Below are 19,736 nucleotides of genomic sequence, written 5' to 3'. Positions count from 1 at the left end.
TTAATAATCATAATCAGGCCCTGATGACTTGCCCAGTTGCATAGTTCTATTAATATGTGGAAAATCATACATGTATTAGTACTCAATGCACATCCAATGTATGTGCAATTAAAAAAAAATACATAATATTTATGATCATATTTTTTAAAAAAAAATTATTATTGAAGCAATTTTTAATCTTTTAAATATTTTTCATAAAATAAGTTTATATTGACAATTATAATGTTTAGGGGTAATTATGTTTAAAATGTATATTTAAATAGTTAAAAGTAAAAATAGTCATGGGTAATTATAAATAGTTAAAGTAAAAGTAGGTTTTATGAGAACAAAAAAAAATCATAAAGTGAAGATAAATGGTAACCCTAATGTCAACCTCAAACCTCTTTCTCGGGTTTTATATATAGTATAGATGTTAATTACAATCAACCGCCTTGGCCTATTTATTATTTTAATTTGCATTTATTCCTTCTTATTAGTAAATGCAAGTGTTATGCAAATAATATCTGTAAGTCAAACATGAACTATACATGAAAACTAACTAGTCAGAATGAAATGTTTAGTCATTTTAAAATATTTGGTATAATGAATATTTAGATATCATAATGGAATGTATTAAATACAAATTTGACTTAATTACATTGGATTAGTTTATAAGACATAATATGTCTTATAGCTTTTTGTTAAAATTTTGCATTTTTTAACAATATAAGTAGCAACGTAAAATATAAATTACATGAATTCAAACAATTATAATTTATTTTTAATATAGTTTCAATTATGGTAAGATTCAAATTCTTGCACAATTGCTCAAAAGTCAAAGAATTAGGTATCCTAAAACATTTGTTTTCTAGTATATAAAAAAAATTATTTTAAATACAAGGAAAATTAGTAATATAAAAATTTACATTCAAATATTGATTGAGCTTATAAATAGGCTAATATATCATGATGCAGTATAAACATATATAAGGATAAATTTGACATCCTGCTAGTTAAGTATTTTAGGATAAAGGTGGAAAGGACTTTCTCTAAATTTTTTTGAGGGATGAGATTTCAAAAAAAAAAAAAGTTAGAATGGATATTCCATGTGGAGAGGGCTTTCCCAGATAAATGCATTATACCAAATGCTAGAATGGAATAGACAAGTTTAAAAGGCCCTCCTTTCCAAGCTTTTTCTGAAAGTTGTTAGAAGAGAACTGAACCACAACAATTATTAATGTGTGGATATATTAAATGGGTAAAATCCAACTTAATAATTGTTCCATCAATCTCTTCTATTAGATGCATCACATAGGAAATAAAGAACAATTTAATAGAAAATTTTACTTTTATATATACACTAGTTGTGAAATTGCGTAAGGCATTTTCACAATATAAATAATTAAATAAAAAATCTTAGTAATTAATATATTCATATTACTCTGCAAGAAAGTTATTTGCATTTTAAATTGTTAAAAAATTTTACACATCAATGGATTATAATATAATAAAAATCATCGAATTTTGCTTTGCACAAGAAAAATTAATAGGCTTATTAATAAACTTTTAACAATTAATATACACCTAATATTAAACAAACTCAAGTATTTAGTTTCAATTACACACGAAAGACATGGTAGCCAATTTATCGTAAATGAATATTAAACTTCTTGCAATATTACTAAAGTTACCAATATATCTATTGAAAATTCACTTAGAAAAATTACTCTGTATGTTCACAGACAAACACTAATAAAAATAAAGTTTTGCACATATTAGGGTCACATAATTTAGAAGTCTTAACTTCAAATCCCCCTCTTGCTCTCCTTTTCTTAAATCCTATCTTGCAAGAATTTAAAAAAAAAATACTCCAATTATGTTTAAAATTTATTTTAGGTGTCTTCAAGGAACTAAAATAATATTTTTCTTCATTCTAAAGAGATCACAATGGTTAAATTTTGACAAATTGGTATTGATTGATTTAGAAACACATCTGAATTAAATCCATGTTAGGTTCCGTTTGATAAAACTGAATCTGAATTCTGAAGTCTGAATTCTGAAATCTGAATACTGAAACAATTAATTTGCTGAATTTTAAGCACTGAAAAAAATATATGAATGTCTGAATTTTAATGCTAAACCTACTTATGCTGTTTGATAAATATTTATAGCTGAATGCTTAATAAGTTTAATTTGACAATTTTGCCCTTATATCCTTTCATTCAAAAAAGAAATAGAATCTATGATTTAATTAGTTTAAAATTGTTAGGTATGAAAATGACAATATTTATTTTTAAATCAAATTAATATAAAAGATGAAATATATTATATTAGAAGTATGGAGAAGATGTGAAAGTCATTAAAAAGGGAGAAAAGAGAAACTAAAAATCGTTAGATAGAGAATATTATGTTGTTTAATTAGATAAGAATTTTGAACATAATTAACAAACAAGGGTAGATTTGGTAGATAAGAAAAGGTAGTTGAAGTAATTCTATTGATTCTTATCAGAATTAAGCATTCAGTTAGGATTCTTGTGCTGAAAAAAATACACACAGGTTCAGCACTGCTTAACAAGTTCAGCAAATAGATTTTCATTTATCAAACACTCAAAACATCTGAATGTCTGAAAAAATTCAGATTCAGCACTTTTTTATATTATCAAACAGACCCTTAGATAGCTTTTGCTAATAGATTTGCAGATATCATTTTAATTAGGGATAATTTCATAGACCTCCCTTGAGGATTCTAATAGTCTCACTGTCCTCACCGTTTCTAAAATATCAAAAACCTCTCCTGTCACGCAATCTTTACGGTTCTTAATCATTCAACCGCACAATTGTTCTCCGTTTACTTTTATTTTCCAAATTAGAATTACAATTCCTCCAAATCATCTATATGTCCTTTCAACGTGGGTCCTACGAACTTGTCGCAAGTCGCAACAGACCCTCAGCCCTTCAATCATCTATTTTGAATTATGAATTATCAGGCTTCAAGCTTACATTAAAAGACTCAAATTCAATTTATACTATTATATGAGTTTTGGATTGAATTCGAAATTAGTCCAAATTCATAATTAAATACATAATTATTTATAATATATATTTTATAATTATTATAAATTATTAATATTTTGTCATAATATGTATAATTATAAATTATAAATATTATAATATATATAATTTCATATATAGGCTGAACTTTAATCGGAGTCTAATATGGCTCAATTTCGACGCATATTTAATTTGTGTCTAATATTTGACCCAAAATCTACCAATTCAATCAAAACTTAGGTTCAATTAACACTTTCAGCCGAATGGGCAAAACTCAAGTTAGTTCGGACCCATTGACAATCCTCGGTGAAGAATCAAGTCAACTACCCATATGGGGCGCTACGAACCTAATCATGGAAGTAGAGGTGGTTTGGCTGATGACTTGGATGGTTGTATTGCGGTTGGAGCTATACGAGTCGAGCAGCTTAAGTCAGCGCGAATTCGGTCAATATCGAATCAAGCCGACTTTGAATTGATTAAATTGAATTTGAATTTAAAAATATTTAATTTATTAATTCGTGAATTGAATCGATTTTAAATATATATATATTTATTTTAATAATAAAATTATATATATATATCTTTAATATATTTATTATTTATTAAAAAATATTATTTTATTTATTTTTTAAAATAAAATAATTATTTTTATTTTGTCCATTCGAACTAGATTTTGAGATCGAATTTAAGTTCAAGGACAGCGTTGTCTAAATTGGGAGACGCGACAGGGATATGCAAGCTCCCAACTTGGGAAAAAGAAGACGGGACAATGGACAGCGGCAATTATTAGTTCAAGGACAGCGTTGTCTTATAATACTTATGTAAAAAAAATTTCTTTTAATGAGTGAAGGCACAACAACATATTAATTGAGTAAAATAAAAAATTTCAAGAAAAAATATACCTAAAAATGCAATATTTTTTTGGCCAATATGTGGCTCCACCGGCGACTATAGGTCACTTATACGATATTTACAAATTACCCCTTAACACAATTCTTATATCAATAACTAGAATCAAGCATGCTATCTTTTGTTAGAAAATAGTTCATTCTTTCCAATTGAATCAAATTGTATTGACTGTATTAGCTCAACTAATAAGTGAACATATTGAGTCAAGAAAAATAAATTTTTACTTAAAAAATGAAATATTTATTTGAAATAGTGGAAATGGGTCAAAATGGGATAAAAGAAAGCCCAAGCTTTGCTAATAATTAAAAAAGTCACCAATGTCTAAAATATTAATGCATTCTAAGCCTTAAACAACGATACAAATTTTTAAAAATATACAATAAGTATATTCATTATAATGTACTAACATGGGTAAAAAAAAAATTGTAAAGCATATAAAAAATTTGATATATATTCGTTGAGGCGATTTTTTAAATTTTTACAATGATTATAAACCGCAAAATGCATATTTGATTTCAATTAAATACAAAAGATACAATAATCTATTTTCTTATCAACAATTCCTATCAATGTTATTAAATTTGGCAACGTTACAATTAAAATCACACTAAGTAAAATTACTGTATATAGATAAAAAAGAATAATAAATATACTCCATATGGATTAAAAAAATAATTCAAATTTGTTAAGAAAGATAAAACTTGTTGGAAGAGGGATAAACTATAACAAAAATTGATTCGAGAAGAGTTGAATACAAAATTTTAATCTTTTATCTTTCAAGTCTTATATAATGCATACAGGAGATAGCATTAGTGAGCTTTGGCTTTAAAGTCTTATATAATGCATAATCTTTTATCTTTAAAGTCTTATCTTGGTGCAATGTTTACGATTACTGGTACGACTGTAAACAATTTTTGGCGTTTAGTGCATATTCATTATTGATGGCTTTGGCTGATGTGGGTCATCAAAGTTGAATTAAATAGACTATAAATAATATTTTAGTGTTTAGTGCGTGTTCATTATTGATGGCTTTGGCTGATGTGGGTCAAAGTTGAATTAAATAGACTATAAATTATTATTTGTGGTCCACGGCATGGAGCTAGTTGCTCGATCGATGTGGGTCAAAGTTGAATCAAATGGTAGTGTAATTTACTATTTGTGGTCCATTGAATTTTTTTTTTTGATACAGGATATTCAATCCTTACGAGACCCGACTAATCCCCTGCGATCCTGACCCGGCGTTCCAATCCAACCCGAACACGTTAAGTGCGCGGAGGAATCCAACGGAGCAGAAACTCGAACTTGTGACCTTAAGATTCAATAGTGAGAGGCGCTGCCGCTGGACCATTCACGCGGGGGCATTTGTGATTGATGTGGGTCAAAGTTGAATCATATACCAGTACAAATTAGTATTTGTGGCTCACGGCGCGGGGCTATTTGTTTGATGGTTCAGTGTTCTTGCTGGTTTCATCTCTGGTGAAGAAAAGGAGTTTTGCTGTAGCTGGGGAGAAACAACAAGATTACGACAACACACAATGCAAAAATATGGTAAGGGGCAGTGGGGCAGTTATAGGACTGAGAGACGGCCCAAATCGATTGTATTAAAGCATGACTCTTAACCATAATGAATACTAATTCAAATTTTCTAAGCATCAAAGTCTCTTCCTGCTTTTTTAATTATACAATATCTTAAACTAGATTTTTTCTCAATTGATTTTCTTAATATCCCAACACAAAATTCACAATCATTTTTTTTGCAATATCAGAAGTATTATAAAGAACAATATGCAACACAAAAAAACCACAAAAAAAATTTGTCCAAAATACCTATGCATTCTATTTTTGCTTTCCGTGAGTACCTAGACAAACAAAATTTGTACTTTTGGTGCCTACATTACTTGGATAACAAGAGGTTACATATTGCTTTCTTAAAAAAAAAAAAATATTTGCAGTAACAAAATGATAACTTGTATTTTATTCATGTATGCAATCTTGTGCTATTTTATCCAAAAATGATTACTTTTAATTATATGACAAGTTTCATTTGATGAAAAATTTATCCTAATGCAATAAACATTTATAGTATAAAAGAGTTAGACATTTATTTCAAATCTTTTTTAATATACTTTTTGCAAACAAATTAATTTACAATCTCTCTCCAATGAGTTATTATACATATCAAAAAACCAAATAATCTATGATTGATTGTTTATCCAAACAACAAAATAAAACAATAACTTTAATTTGTTCCTCGTATTTCTTTTTTCAAACTCTTCCCTCTTTTTTTCTAAAAAAAGTTATTTTTCCAATAAGAGAGAGGGTGAGGAGATTTGAACCAAGTTTTCCCTTTTATCGTACAATGTCATGAGGTAAGAATTTAAGTAGCAAAACATTGTGGAGAGATATGTGTGAAACTTGAAAGTTTTATTTAGTTCTATACAAATGTTGAGATCTTTTGTTTAAAGCAATCACTTACGGCATTTCATATCAAACTATCACACATAGGAGTTATCTAAACTGGTTATTGTTTTTGGCGAACAAATTAGAAAGAAGTTATTGTAAGTTAAAATAGTAAAAGTTAATAAAAGTTATTGAACTTGTAGTAGGTATCTTTCATAAATCTTTCTTTCCTGAGGGTAAAATTTAAAAAATTGAAAAAAAAATAACATGAAAACTACACCTCATGCTTTATATATATATCTATATAAAGTGCCCATGGCACACATCAATATATGTGCAATTAATAGAAACAAACATTTGTAAAATTTTTGAAACATATCTGTCAAAATCATTATAAGGATAATTAATGGATTTTAGATGTTACTCGAGTTTTATGAGTAATGTATCAAACTCGATCTTGAGTAATCTTTCTGCAAGTCGAGTTGATCTCGAGTATGGTGATATTCGAATTTGATTCGACTCGATTACATTTCTATTTACAGGGAAAAATAGCAGTTAATTTTTTCAAAATCATGATACAATTTTCTCACGATACATGATTGTTTTATCGACAATCGTGCAACTTTCTTTAAAATCATGATAATTTTACTGAAAGTCGTGTCATTTCTATTACTTCAAAAGTCGTGATAACTTTATCATTTTGAAGAACGTGAAAGATTTGTTACTATCTAGAGGTAGAGGATGAGATAAAAGTAATAGGTATCCGCAATATTTAATTATTTCATAACATGCTTGTAATTATTTATTATTTATTAATTTAGCACTTTTATGTTTTTTTTTGGCTTTTTGACATTTTCTTAGCTTCCTTTTCTAGGACTAATTTTTTTCTTTTGTCTCACTAGACCGTCAATTCACATTAAACACCCACGTGATCTATCATCAAGCAGTCAATTCCGTGCCCATTAGATGACATCTCCACATTTCTTCGCCTCCTGTGGGGAAATTGTCTTTTTTCCTATGGTGGTATTCCCTTGTCCCATTTTCATTGTCCTATTTGTTAAAGACCAAGTGGTCGTCGGTTCAAATAAAGTATGCACGTCATGTTTGTAACAGGTGATAGTGATGTTTAGTTAAAGTCCGTGATGGTGGGGTAATTGTTTAAAAGTTGCCGGTTTTGACGTTAAATTTGAAATTAGATTTAATTAAACAATTCCTTACTTATGTAAGAAAAGGAAAAAGGGGTAATCGTGGGGTAAAATATCAAAATGTACGTCTGCAGATTTGATGAGTCTGTCAAACAATCGTAGGACCACGTAGCCAGTGCCAAGCAACGACTAAGAACGATAGATCCTATATTATGCTAGCAACGTCAGAGCAGCGGGTGGGTTCGCAAGTGCAGACAATCACGACCGGATCAAGTGGTCATTTGGATTGTGATATTTTACCTCAAGAACATATTTTTTAGTTATTTTTTAATTATATATATATTAAATTATTATAATATATATATTTTTTGTAAAAATTTTTTAAAAAACAATTTAAACGGGGTCCATTTTCTGTCCCCTTAGAGGTCTAAGACACAGACGTACGACCTTGATTTGTCGAGAGTTAGGTGCATGTATAATACTGAAATAATGAACTTGTCCTTATTGAAACATGTTGTCACCCATCTTGGGTAGCTAGAAACTACAAATTTGCAGTATAGAGTTCCTCGATAAAGATGTAAATATGATTCTTAGAGCTCTAGGGGATGAAGGGGATTTAGTGATAGTATATGGTTGTTCAAAGGGCAAAGGAAAAAGGACTGAGGAAACTATACGTGTTTGATGCTAAATAATATGTTACTTTATTTCTTATTTACAGGTGGTCATTTATATGCATCTTTTGCATGCTCATGAACCGGAAAATGTTTCGTTTGTTAAAAAAAAAAAAAAAAATGAACCGGAAAATGCCACTGGAGAGTGACTGACTGATAGGATTCTAATGCAGCTCGAACAGATGTTACTGAAGAAGTTGAAGTGTAAAGGGACTTTACTGCCCGTTTAGGGTTACCATAACTTATTAGAAAGTACTTTTTTAATAGGACTTTTAATAAAAGTATTTATCAAATGTTTAAACATTTTTAAATATATTATTTGGAGATATAATTCAATAAGTACTTAATATATTAGATAATGTATAATTTAAAAATTTTTAAATGTATTTATCTCTTTATTTAGTTTATAATATAGGATAAAAGGATTAAATTCAATGTTTTATTTTTTAAATCACAAAAGTTATTTTAAAAGCACCAAATTTGAGATTTTGCTAAAAGTATATTTAACACCAAAAACTCCACTACTAATTTTATGAGATGATGTTCACCAAATGTTTTAAATACTTTTAATACCTAAAAGTTTATTAAAAGTACCGTATCCCCAAAGGGGGCTTTAATTTTGCCTAGAAACTTCTATTCTAATTATAAACCTTTGGCATAAGTTTATGGCCTTATAACTCACTACAGTTATTTATATTTTGGGCAGCTTTTAACTGAAATTGAATGTAAACTTTATTTTGGTGTCATATAGACTTGTATGTTGATAACTAGAATCATATGGAGAGAAGAATGGGCTAGATGGTACAGGAAAATTACATTAAAAAAATGCAAAAACAAGAAAATTATATACTACTTTAGTGATGAATAAATGATATACTAAATTTAGTGGCTCATGCAATTATTCTCTATAATTGTTGTTGTGCTTGATTATTGTTTGGGAACGTTTGTATTATGGGCCAAATAGTGCCCAAATTTCTGAAAAAAATGTCCCGTAAAAACTTTTTTAATGATTTTAATAAGGGTTGGAATGTAGACTTCCTTTTTTGCCAAATTTCTTAAAAAAAAAATGTTGTCCCATCAAAACTTTTTTTAATGATTTCAATGAGGGATGGAATGTAAGCTTCCTTTTTTGCTCCTTTGTCCATCAAAGAATTTTGTGTCGTTGGTGGCTCAACCAAAACAATTAGATTGGCTAGACATGTATAGTTAATGGATTAAATTAGCCCCAATTAAACTTTAGGAACTATTGTAGTTTTTGATAAATAGTTTCGGGACTATTTTGGCGTTTTGCACTTAAAAGTCCCACTTAATTTTTTGGGCCTCACGAAATTAAACTATAGAACATAATGGAAGGAAACTATTTTGCATGAAATTATTAGGCCATCACATGGACAGAGAATAGAAGAATTGGTGTGCCCCATCCCAAATATCAAACTACTGTATTTGTATATATAATTGTATGAGAGGTACCTCGGCTGTGCAAAGCGTAGACTGGGCACCTTAAAAATTTAATCCATCATATAGAATCAAATTATTTTGGCCTGTAATGAATAGAAATATAGGAGAAAAATTGAGTGTCAAAATAATTAAAATTGACAAATGTTGTTTGCACTCTCATTCTCATTATTGTTAATCACACTTCTACTATCATTTTTATCATATATATATTTTATTTATTTGACTACATAATAAAACAAATAGTGGAAATACAATTAACAAAATATGAAATATAAATAAAATTTTTCTCAAAATTTGTTGTGAAGAGAAATTCCATCTATACAGTCAGCCTCCTATTTATTGTGATTTAAATAAAGATTTTTGAACCAGTATTGTGATGATACCCAAAAAGAAGAGAGAGTTAATGCGCTATAAGTGTGTTGTTGGGAACCACCGAGCTTTAGCTCTGTGGTCTGTGGCCACCAAAAAAAGATTAAGTCTCTCTTTGGGCTATAAGTCAGAGGTTCAAGTCCTTCCAGTAGTGAAAACGATCCAAAGGAGGTGTCATAGCACTTCTTTGGTCTAGTCAGATCTGTAAAAGAGTGTATTATAGAATATGATAGATTAGATTATAAAAATATTATCGTAATTGACAAAAAAAAGAGTGCATTTGTAACTAATCCAAAAGCAATCATAATGCTTCTAGTATTTTAATATAAAAAAAAAGGTTTAGAAAGCTACTAAAACCTGACACAATTTTCAACATCAATATATTTTACTACAGACTTGCACATTTTTCTTTCTTTTTGAGAGAAGAATCTAGCTCAATTATTTAATCCTACCTAAAAATGAGAACATTATCTCACAACTCCAAAAGATAAATAGCAAGGTTAGATTAAAAAATGAACTACCACGTTTCTAGATCTACATATACAAATTAGAACCTGACCATTTTTTATTGCAAAAATTTATTCCTAATCAAAATTGAATTTTCTACCATGATTACAATATTGACAAATAAATGAAAAAAATTAGGTCTTTCTCCAAGTTAGTTGCTACAATTATTATGCAAGGGTAGATGAGACAAGCCAATATACAACTTTATGTTTTAAGTAAGGATTTTCTTCAAAGCAATTATTATGCAAAGAATTTTCTTTGACAAATTTTATGCCTTTTCACACTTAACACCATCAATCCTTGAGACCTTCTAAGGGGAGGATAAAAATCAAATTCTCAACATATTATTATAGTATATGAACTTCCTATGTCAACTACACTATCAAATATTTAACAAAATAAAAGTAAGATGGCCATCGAAAATAAGAGTAACACTACAGCACTTGAGTAATTATAGAACAAAAGAAATTAATATTGGTTTAAATATATACAAAATCTTACCGGATCCTTCAATTGAATTTAATAGACCATAAAGTGATTGTAAAAGGGGAAAAAAGAAAGAAATAGAGAGAAACAGAAATAGAAGAATGCCTAGCTATAATTATCTTGGCGGAAGCATCACATAATACATCTTTTATCTTAAAAAAAAGTACACAAATTGTAGATAATTACAAAATAGAGCAAAAAAAGAAAAAGAAAAAATATGAAGTAAGAAATCAAATTCTGGGAGAAGAAAAGAAAAGAATGAAGTTTGCTTTATTCTTTACAGAAGAGGATCATTGGCATAAAATTAATCCTAAGATCTTTTTACATATTTTAATATTTCACATTTTATTAATGAAGAAATATCAAATAACGATGTCATCTTGCAAATTTAGCAAATGAATGCCAGTTGCCTATAACATTAATATCAAAGAATAAAGCAAACATGAGAGATGAGAGATGACGAAGAAAAGAAAGAAAAGAAATTGTAAAACGAACTCAAAGAAACAATAAAGACAAGAAGAACATGGCAATAATTTTAGTTAGATTAATTTTAAAAGATAAAAATAAAAATGGCGAGGTATGACGGCAGTTACCGCACAAAAAAAAAAAGAAAAGAATAAAAAGAAGAGATGGAGTAGGTTTTCTAAGGGAGCAAAGATATTTTAACCTTTTTGGCCCAATTGAAGGAAAAAAGGAAAAGAAAAATTTAGCTAAAATAAGCAAGGTTTCACTTGTCAAAAATATAGCCAATACACATGTCAAAAGGATAGGTTGTTATAGTAACTTGACTTTCTTCTTGTATACAAGGCTCTTCTTGTATACAAGGCAGATAACACAGCATATTTTATGCAAAATATTATTCACTTTCTCATGATTATTGCCTTTCATTCTTGACTTAGAAATTTCTTTTCCTATCCTTAATTATTTCCAAAAGCTGGGACTTATATGCCAAATTTTTTTGTACACATGCATTGTGAACTTGACATATGATTAACCTATCAGTTAATTGAAAATTAAATATATTTGGCGCAGTTATCTCCTTATATATTTCTTCAATGATATATACCAGGAATAATTTTTTCCCAATTTGGGCGGCATGTTGAACATTGCTATAACCTGGATTCTTGTTGATACGAGGACATATTAATGGGTTAATTGCAGTAAGCCCCCTTAACTTTTGTACTAATTTTCACTCTGCCATGTCCATTGGAATTGACACCTTTCGGGAGCTTCCAGTCGGAGTGGTAGAGCAGAAGGCCTAAAACAAGCTTTTTATCAGCCAAATTAAATGAAGTTAATGAAACCAAATGAGATGGCTAAACTAAATGATGTTAATAGAAGCTTTTCGGCCTTCTTAGATTCAAAAACCTACATTAAAAAACAAAACATATTTTAAAATAAGAAAATTCAAAGACTATCTGTTACAACAATCACGTCTTACCAAACATTTAAAGAACAATTTTCATTCGTAGGGTAAAAGATTCTCAAGTACTTTGAAAGTTTGAAAGATCATTCGACGTGTTTTACCGTTTGCTAGGAGAGAATAGCAAACTTAGAAGTCAACTAAGTATAGCTTTCATTTTGAACGCGAGGCAAATTTGAAGAAATCAAGAATAGGGATCTTTTGTCATTGTTGATTTCGAACATAAGCATCTTCCACGAAAAGGATCTTTTGAAAATGTCAATAGAGAGTGACTGCAAGGACTCTAATGCAGCTTTTACAGATGTTGCTGAAGTTGAAGTCTAAACAGAATTTAGTTTTGCCTAAAAACTTCTATCGTAATCATAAACCTTTCACATAAGTTTGTGGCTTTATAACTATCTACAGTTATGTATATTTTTTATGGCTTTTAACTGATATTGAATGTAGAATTTATTTTGGTGGATATAGACTTATATTCTGATAACTAAAATCATATAGAGAGAGGAATGCATTGGATGGTATGGGGGGAGGGAGTATAAGTGAGAGGCACCGGATTTGAGACCTCCCACTTACACAAAAAAAAATGCAAAAGAAAAAAAAATTATACACTACTTTAGTGATGGATAAATTATATACTAAATTTGGTGGTTGATGCAATTATTCTTTATATTTGTTGTTGAATGTTTTAATTTAGGAACATTGTGTGTTTTAATGAGGGTTAGAATCTTTTTTGCCAAATTTCTAAAATGAAAATGTTGTCCCATCGAAACTTTTTCTTAATCATTTTAATGGGGGCTGGAATGTAGGCTTCCTTTTTTGCCCCTCTGTCCATGAGGGAATTTTGTATCATTGCTAGCTCAGCCAAAAAAAGATTAAATTAAGTAGACTTATATAGTTAAGGGATTAAATTAGCTCCAATTAAACTTTAGGAACTATTGCAGTTTTTGATAAATAGTTTGGGGACTATTTTGGCCTTTTGCTTTTAAAAGTCCCACTTAATTTTTTGGGCTTCATGAAATTAAACTATAGAACATACTGGAATGAAACTATTTTGCATGAAATTATTTGGTAATCTGATAGGTTATATTTTTGTTATTAAATTTATGATTGTTTTCCTCTTGATTTTAAGCAAATATTGTATTAATTAATAGATTTTACTTATATTTGGTTAATGGTATTAATTGTAAGAATGTGGAGCAAAAAGTGGTTAATTGGGGCAAAAATTGCTGTCAAGTCCAAATGAATCGGGATTTCCCTGCGCGTAAAAGTTTCATAATCCAAGTCGAATTCCGAGCAAGCCATTTGACTGAAGATTAAGAGAATTTTTTTCTTATTAGGTAGATTATTTAATTAGAAAACAATTGACATTATCTCTTTGAGATTTTCTTTTTCGAGTAGGAAGTATATTTTAGTTCAAAAGCTACAAATTAGGAAAAGAAAAGGACGGCCAATTCCAGAGTGATTAGTACTTTAAAAAAGTAGCTATTGCATCGTGACTATTTATATGAGAGGCAAGAACAAAGGCTTCGTTTTTTTTTTTTCTCTGGGAGAAGATGACGGCTTCCTTGTTCTTTTGCCTTTGCCGCAGCCATATGCCCATTGAATTTTATCAACATTTCGTGTTGGAAATTTTCTCAACAATGAACAACTAATTCTTTTTTCTAGTTAAGGGGTAACGAAAGATTTCGTTCATCAATAACTGTGATATCTAATTGTTTTTATCTGTTTCTTTTATTTGTTAGTATTCGTATATTTTCTGATTTAATTTCTCTTGGTTATTTTATTATTTGAATATAAAAGGCCCAATATTCAATTCAACTTAACAATCTATTACCAATTAAGACATTAAATTCATGATTGTTTAATTATCTTAAATAAGTGGCGATTAGCGTGATTAGTTTCATGTTAGAGAAACATATGATCTAATTTAAATAAATCCTGGTAGTATGTTTATTGATTAAACTTTTCTAATTTCTAATGGAATCAAGAAATTAAATTCTACAAATGCACTTAGAGTTGTTTCTTGGTTAGAAAAGTAGTTAATGGGTATACCGTAACTATCGGGATGGTAAGGAAAAGTTGATCGTGTGTTTGGTAACTATAACATATTTATTAACGAATAGATGAAATAATGTTGGCATTGATAACCAGTTGTATGAACAACTTCCGGAGTTATATTCTTGGTTAGAGCTTGTTTATTCTTGATTTAAATTTATTTTCTTATGTTTAAGTATTTTTATTTCCATTGAGTATTAATTTTAATTTTAATTTTCCAAAACCCCCCTAGTTGCTTTTGCTTGGAAGGAAACAAATTTTCCCCCTAATTCCTGTGGAGACGACCCTACTTGTCATTATACTCATTTATAATTTTTTGTGAGTAGGAATTTATTATTGCATAAGTTCGACAGCTGTCACCATCACATGGGCAGAAAATAGAACGATTGGTGTGCCCCATCCCAAATATCAAACTACTGTGTTTGTATGTTAATGGTATAATACGCGTGTTTTATGCAAAATACTACTATTTACTTTCTCATAATTGTTCCCTTTCATTCATGACTTAGAAATTTCTTTTCATATCCTTCATTATTTCCAAAAGTTGGGAATTAATGCCAAAATTTTTTGTATTCTCATGCATTGTGAACTTGACATATGGTTAACCTATCAGTTAATCGAAAATTAAATATATTTGGCACAGTCATCTCCTTAATCTACATAAAAACAAAACATATTTTAACTAAGAAAATACAAAGCATATCTATTACAATAGTCCCATCTTACCTAACATTTAAAGATCAATTTTCAACCGTACGGTAAAAGATTCTCAAGTACTTTGAAACGTTTTTAAAATCATTTGACGTGTTTTACCGTTTGTTAGGAAAGAATTGCAATCTTAGAAGTCAACTAAGTACAGCTTTCATTTTGAACGCGAGGCTAATTTGAAGAAACCAACAATAGGAATCTTTTGCCATTGTTGATTCCGAACATGGGCATCAAATGGTTTTGTCTGAGCAAGCATTCTCAGTTTTTGGTTTCTCCCTTCCCCTTTCTAACACATGCATCGTACTTTATTTGGATCGCAAATTGACGCATGAGGCTTATCCTTTATATTGACAAAAAAAAAAAATTAAATCAAACTACTTAGAATTTTAATAGTTTTAGAAGTTGATTTGTTATTTGGTAACTAGATTAGAATTTGTATTAAAGTTGGTTTAGGAAATATAGTTAAGTTGTGTTTAGATATTAGTATTGGTATAGGTGTTATGGTTTTATGTGTCTATTTTAAAACTTGAGTTGACTTTTGTACGTCATGCATTGGTACAAGGTAGGCCTATCAACAGGCTAGGTCCAAGCTGAAATTAATCAATCTGGACCTAGACCTGTCATACTATACCCGTTCTGGATCCAGCCTAAATACCCGACGAGTCTTCTACTCCTTCTTTTGGAATTGGATTTGATCGGGCCTACCTGAAAAAAAGGCTTATCAAAGCCTGTTTTACAACAACTTAAAAATGAAACTTGTCTTGCCAAAAATTAAAAGGGATAATTTCACAAACCTCCCCTGAGGTTTCTGATACTTGCACTGAGACCCCTCCAGATTTTAAAAATTTCACCTAGCTCCCCTGGCAGAGTATTGGGGTCCATTGCTGACATACAGAGCACTGAAATGACCTATTTGTCCTCAGAGGATGGTTTAGATGACTGACGTTAACTAAATTGACAAATGCATCTGGAGGTTAGTAATTACATTTAACTAGAATAACAGAAATTTAATGTCTAATGAAGGTGATTAAAAAACCATTACTCCTAGGCGGCAATAGAAGAAGTAATTTGGCACCAATTTCTGATGATGAGTGATGTGACAAGGCTGATTGAACAGATGTATCTTGCTTTGTAACTACAAACCTCAGAAGACATGTCTTAAATCTAAATGTTAAGAAGTGGGACAATGAAGAAGGCAATGGAACTCAAGTGAAGCTGTCTTCATCTGGTGGAAGTTAAGCTTCTTAAAAGCAGAAATTAAGGTACCAATTTCCATTTTCAGATATGCAGTACTGTAATGCAGTGTTGTAATGAATCAGTTTGTTAAAAAAGTGCATGTTATGGAGAAGTCTTTTGCTTGATCAGTAGATGTGTCAAGAAACTAAAGATGTTTTTTGCTTCATGCAGTACTGTAACTAAAGATGTTTATTGAAATTTCATCCAAGATGGATGCATGGAAGATGTTTTCTGGAAATTTCATTAACTTCTGTTAAAAATGTGCATGAATGCATTAGCAAATATGAACTATAATGATATCAGAAATACCAGTACTTTCGGCAAGTGGTCCAACTCTCTAACTTACTAAGCTTATTTTTCCGGTGCAGGACTGTAATGATGACCCTGTTCTAATGAATCAGTTTGTGAAAATTTTTTTGTTATGAAGTAGTTTTTTTGCTTGATCAGTAGTTTCTGTAATGCTGAAGTATGTTGATCTATAGTGAACTTGTATGCTGATGTGTTTCTGAAAATTTCATGTGTTTCTGTAAGAATGTAAAGGCATGGAGCATGCATTTTTATTTAATCACCACTTTGCATCCAAATATGAAAATGTAGGATGGGGATTATTGCTGCTGCTTATGACATTGTTGTTCACTGTAATGCAAACAAAATCAGGATTCCAAATGTTGATCCAAGTGGCTACTCATACATTAACTTGTTGTTTGATGTAGCTGAAAAGGCATTGAGCAAAATAAGTAGGAATGTTAACATGATTATGCAGATGAGATGTGAAATTCCTGGAAAAAATTGCACGATGGATGTTAATGATGACTATTCAGTTAGTGAGATGTTCAAAATACATCAATCTAAGCCAGTGATAAACTTGCATGTCTCTGATATGGAAATTATCCCTGCGGATGAAGAGAATAACTTAGTAAATCCAACTACTGTGAACATACAAGATACTCTGGTTATTAGTAAACAGAATAACAAGACAGTAGCAATAGAGGTTGATATCTTAGATGATGAGTATGGAGACTCTAGCTTTGATTCTTCATGGAGACACAATCTGCATAGTGACAATGAGGATGAATTAGTTCTAGATAGGGTCTCAAATGATGATAGTGAGGACAGTGATACTAATTTTTTTGATTTTGAAGACAATGAAGCAGAAATTGTGGTTCCTGATTCTGAAAGTGAGGAAGGGGATGATCCTATGAGACAGTTGATGAGATCAAAGATGTGGATTTACAATCCTAAAGATGATATAGAGTTTGAGAAGGGTCAATTATTCACCAATGTGGATGTATTTAGGGCAGTCTTGAATGATTATGTTATTCAAAAAGGCTTTCCACTTCTGAAATTGAAAAATGAGAGATCTAGAGTGACTGCTAACTGCAATGCTAAGGGATGCCAGTGGAGAATACATGCATCACCAGTGGCTGATATATCACTTTTCAGATTAAAAGTTATCAACCACAGCCCACTTGTGTGATGGATAAACACTATGCTGAAGCCACATCTGATTGGATGGCTAAGAAACTGGTTGGTGTCATGAGAGATCATCCTAATATGACCAGCAAAGGTGTAGAGGCAGAGTTGAAGAAGTATGGTGTGAAGCCAAGTAAAATGCAGATTTTCAGAGCTAAGAATAAAGCACTTAATGAAATAGAAGGCACACATGCTGAATCTTATTCTAAACTGTCAAAATATGCTAAACTGTTAAGGAACAATAATCCTAATAGCATTTATAAAATACATTATGATTGGCCAAATCTGTTAGTTGAGCCTAAATTTCTGAGAATCTTCATTAGCTTTAGAGCTCAAAAGCTAGGATTCCTAGAAGGTTGTAGGCTTTTTGTGGGATTTGATGGATGTTTCTTGAAAGGTCCATTTGGAGGCGTGCTTCTCACAGCAGTGGCTTTGGATGCAAACAATAGCATATTTTCAATAGCATTTGCTGTAACTGAATGTGAGAACAAGGATACTTGGAGGTGGTTCTTCTACTACTTTCAAGAGTTCTTTGGACCATTTGACAACAACATCCATTTAAATTTCATGAGTGATAGGTAGAAGGGATTGAATCTTGCTTATGAGGAGATATTTCTTGATGCAACTGGACGGCATTGTTGTAGGCATATATGCACCAATTTCAAGTCTCAATTTCCAGGAATATTACTTAGAAGTTTCTTTTGGAAGGCAACAAAAAGTTATGATGTTGTTGGCTATAATGAAGCAATGGCAAGTATTAAAGATATTAATATTGCTACTTGGAGATATCTGGATAAAATTCCAAGAAGTTCCTGGTGTAGGCATGTCTTCTTATCTCAACTTAAGTGTGATCATGTAACAAATAATTTCATTGAATCCTTTAATAATTGGGTTGGTGATCTTAGAGGAAAACCTATACTGACATTAGTGGATGGTTTGAGGAGAAAGTTCATGAAAAAGTTGCACAAGAGATACCAGAAAGGTTGCACTTTGACTGCTAATATCACTCCTAGGATTGCTGAGAAAATCACAGAAATTAGCCAAACATCAAGAAAATGTGAGATGCATATGCCTAGTGAAGACACATTCGAGATTGGTGATCTGGACAGAAGTTACATAGTTAATCTCAGCAAAAGAATCTGTGATTGTGGTTTTTTCAGATATTTGAAATTCCATGTAAACATGCAGCACTAGGAATTATGTATAGGAGAGAAAAATTGGAATATTACTGTGAAACCTGGTTCACAAAGGATATGTATTTGAAGGCATACTCAGCAATGATTCATCCTATTCCTGATGTGAAAAGATGGCTTGCTATGCCTGATTTACTCCGAAAAACTGTGTTGCCACCTTCTTTGCAAAGAGCTCCTGGTAGACCAAGAGTAAATCGAAGAAGGAAAGCTGATGAGGGAGCTTTCTCTTCACAACCAAAAAGGTCAAGTTCTCTCAAGTGTGGCCATTGTGGAGCTTTTGGTCATAATAAGAGGACATGCAAAGGACAACCTGTGCACAAAAGGACTGCAAATGCTACCCCTGCTGAACTGGTAGTTTCTCATCTCATCACTGAACTGCATCATCTTACATTGGTTTTTGTTATGTGCAACTCATTGAAGTTGTTATCACAGATGACAAATAGAAGAGGCAGACCAGGTAGAGGAATGACAGCACAGGCTTATCAGGAGCTGTTCTTTGGGTATTTTGCTGCCAGTTTTATGTTTCATTCCTTATCTATTACAATCATGTATGCAGAGGTTTCCAGATATTCACAAGGACTCTCATTTTATAGGATCATGCAGAAGGAGCAGTACCTATAGTTCACTCCAGTCAAGGAAGCAATCCTAGTCCTACTAATCATAATGGAGGTGT

Source organism: Coffea eugenioides, chromosome 2, assembly GCF_003713205.1.
Source record: "Coffea eugenioides isolate CCC68of chromosome 2, Ceug_1.0, whole genome shotgun sequence".
Classification (NCBI taxonomy): domain Eukaryota; kingdom Viridiplantae; phylum Streptophyta; class Magnoliopsida; order Gentianales; family Rubiaceae; genus Coffea; species Coffea eugenioides.
This window is presented reverse-complemented; position numbering follows the sequence as displayed.